Source organism: Oreochromis niloticus, unplaced genomic scaffold (genome assembly GCF_001858045.2).
Source record: "Oreochromis niloticus isolate F11D_XX unplaced genomic scaffold, O_niloticus_UMD_NMBU tig00003258_pilon, whole genome shotgun sequence".
Classification (NCBI taxonomy): Eukaryota; Metazoa; Chordata; class Actinopteri; order Cichliformes; family Cichlidae; genus Oreochromis; species Oreochromis niloticus.
This window is the reverse complement of record NW_020327828.1, coordinates 47,545-51,178: the sequence shown is the minus strand read 5'-3', so window position 1 is coordinate 51,178 and position 3,634 is coordinate 47,545. Positions and strand designations below refer to the sequence as shown.

At 37.4% G+C, this 3,634-nt stretch overlaps 1 long non-coding RNA gene across 1 annotated transcript; it reads left to right on the top strand.

Annotated features, from left to right (window-relative positions):
• The first annotated feature begins 1,114 nt into the window (after positions 1–1,114).
• On the top strand, positions 1,115–2,590 carry LOC109200950 (uncharacterized). Its single transcript, XR_002060996.2, has 2 exons — positions 1,115–2,096; positions 2,337–2,590. It is a non-coding gene; the product is annotated as an uncharacterized LOC109200950 (long non-coding RNA).
• The last annotated feature ends 1,044 nt before the right edge of the window (positions 2,591–3,634 follow it).

Genomic DNA, 3,634 nt, shown 5'->3' with positions numbered 1-3,634 from the left:
AAATCTCAGTTTTCAAAATACCCATGTACGTAGTGTAATAGCACTAGCATATTTAAATATGCTAATGCAACTAAGCTAACCGCACAAGCTAAGCTAACAACCGAGTATAGCCTGCCATGCTAGCGACTTAACATGCAACATAGCAGAACACAAAACATATAAAAAACAAAACAGTCACATACCTTTCAGGGTGGCAATTGTTATTTCGTCCAGTTTCTCCATAGCGTGTCTTAATTTCTTCACACTGTACCACTGTACCCCAAAATATTACTAATCCTGCAATCCAAATTTGAGGCAAGAAGCTAGAGGCGCGAAGCTGGACTGTACCAACTCAGAAGTATGGGGTTGTGTACAGAAATGGTTTAGTTCGCTCTTTTATATCTATAAAATTCTATATATTTAAAGATTTGACTATTTATTTAGATTATATTCAGTAAATACTGACATGTGGGTACTATTACTTACTACAGCTGTTATAAGGCACCGAATTAGGATAGCCATTCCTACCCCTTAATGGAATAATCCTGGTCATCTTGGCTTTATCCGGTTGTTCAGTCTGACGTCACTAGCCGTGTCTGGGCCTAAACTCTGCTGCAGGTCCATATATCAAATGATCACTGTGGCATTACTGAGAGTTAAAACACTGTCTAAAGTCTTTCATCTTTAATAAAATGATCAGCGTTCTGCTCTACCAGGTGTAACAATTGAGTTTAGCATCCAGGCATCCATGAAAACAGAATTTATGACATTTAACGAAGTTAGAAGGAAGTTAGCTCGCTAGCTTCCATCTAAATACAATATAGCATGTCCTGACTGCGGGGGTTTAGAAACAAATTAAAACGTACAGCTCTGCTATCACTTCCAACATAAATAAAATAAAAGTTTTTAAGATAAAAGTTAACGTGAGGGTTCTCGGTGGTCAGGAACAAATGTAATCGCATGGCAGGATGCTGTAAACGGACCAAACTTCAGCCAGGAGAACAACTGAGATAATCCATCCACAATACGAGGTTAGTTATTCATATACTGCTGCATGGGCTGTGCTGTAGTTACATCTTAAGGTTTTAAAAACTGAGCTTAAATAAATGATTAGCGGTAATAAAAGCCGAGGGAGGTCAACAGTGATCACTGACTGTTTTTAGGAGCTTTTTGAGATTAAATAGAAGAAAATACAAAGCATTAAACATGTTAACAACACAAAACCCAGACTACTTTAGGCCCGGAAGTAGGATTCGTCGCGTCAGCTGTGTTATCTGCTTCGTTTTTGTGGGTCTGACCCTCAAATCCTTACTGAGTCATATTAATTCTGCACATAGCCATAGTCCAGATTTCCGTGTAGTTTGTGGCATAGATGGATGTGTCAAAGAATATCGTGTTTACAATTATCACATTCGTCGAACACACTCTGACCACCTTGGCAATGGACTATGCAGTGGATCGACTATGACACAAAAATCTGTAAGGTGAGACTGACTATATACTTTGATATCTTTGTAAATAATCATATAAAGTATTCATATTAAATTCCTACTTGTTTTTACAGCTTAACAGTAGATATGTTAATGCTAATTCCTTATGATCCACAACAATGCTATCTATTTATAAAGACTTTCTGAGTGTTTAATTTCTCCTAATAGAGAAAACAGCATTTTTAATTTTTTTTAAACTTTTGTTTTAAATAAACCGATGGGCATGGTCCAGAGTCTCCTTGGTTGTTTGTGTTTATTAATATTCATTGTTTCAGTTAGTTTCCTGGTAATTTGTTAATTATTTCCAGTGTTTAGGTGTTCTCCGTGCCTCCCTTGTCTTGAGTCAAGTGTCCCTGGTTTGATGTTCATGTTTATTCCTGTTTTACTTTGATAGTCCCATGCCCTGCATCCGTGTATTCTGTTGCGCTTCCCCCTGGTCTCTTCTCATCTGATTAGTGTCAGCTGTGTTTCGTACCTGTCTGCCAACTCCTCGTTTCCCTGTGTGTGTGTATATATTAGTGTGTACTTCCCTCCGTTCTTTGTCGGATCGTCTGCTTTTTATCCTCTGTCATCTGTGTCGTCCCCCCCCCCCCAGGTTTTCATGTCTCATGCTCCTTGCTCCAGATCGTAAGGTTTTTGCAATATTTTCCAAGTTTAGCTTTCCAGGTTTAGGTTTTTGAGGAGCTTTTAAACGACAGTTAAGCTGCCAAATGTCAATCAGCATTAAATTAGTAACAATTTATTAAACTCAGTCTGAAAACATACATATTTTAGAGTAAATTATCAAATGCAGAATAGAATTATTTAGAAATTATCAGTGTAGCTTGTAATTAATATCTTTAACCAGTCAGTTAATCTCAATTGCAGTTCTAGGAGGGAACCCTCATCATTGGTGAGAGGTCTGAGTAACATGTGGGCCTACTGATCCAGTGGTCGAAAACCAGCCAACAAGCCAGCCAACAATGGATGCGGCTGTAGACACCAGATTGAACTCAGGAGAAGATGCAGTGATTGAGCAAAACGCAATACAGCATGATCCAGATAGTGTGTGCCCGTGTTGTGTCAAACTTGACAGCAGTTTTATTACACTTTAGTGTCAATAAATACATTTCTTAAACTGAGCAGCTGTTTAAGTGGCCTTACTCTTGAAATGAGAAAATAATCTTGTTTTTATTCTGGAATTTCAACCGAACCGTTTTCATACCTTGTAACTGGTAAATAAAGCTCAAGATGAGCTGAAATATCCTTTTAAGGAAAAGCTAGACATATTTTCCTAGAATAAGATTTATTTTCTTGTGCAAAACTTGCTTGTTAAGAATATATTTTCTTTTTAGACAAAAAATAAGAAAAAATGTCCATAAACAAGGGTTTTTTTACTTTCTTGAAAATCGTTTTTTGCAGTGTTAACAGTAATGTGTACAAACCTTATACATCCCAACACTTGTTGTTTTTTTTGTGTGCGTTTGTTATTAATGTTGTGAAAAAAGTTAAGGTTAGTAAGCCATCAAGCACTGATTACTCGTAGAAGAACACCAATAGGAGACAAAGCAGGCCGCAAACTAATTAGAAGGTGGTATTATTCAGTCAGTACAGCGAAGAGAAGGCACCAACCACAAGGTGATCTTCAATGCATGTCTGTGTGAAAGTCAGACGGAAAACACTTACGTAAGAAAAACAGAGAAAAAAGTGAGGTGAGTAGAGAGGTGAGACGAGTCTGGTATTGTTAGCCTGCAACTTTAAATGTAAAAAAAGACCTACATAAATAATCACAGTGTTTCCTCGCTATAATGCAATTCACCTTTTGCGGCCTCGCTGTTTCACGTATTTTGTTTGCCTTACTTGACATTAAGCTGTATGCCTTATATGACATCAAGCTGTATCCCATATATGACATCATACTGTATGCCGTATAAGACATCAAGCAGTTTTCATACATGACATCAAGCTGTATGCCTTATATGACATCAAGCTGTATGCCTTATATGACATCAAGCTGTATGCCTTATATGACATCAAGCTGTATACCATATATGACATCATACTGTATGCCGTATAAGACATCAAGCAGTTTGCATACATGACATCAAGCTGTATGTCATACATGACATCAAGCTGTATGTCATACATGACATCAAGCTGTATGCCTTATATGACATCAAGCTGTA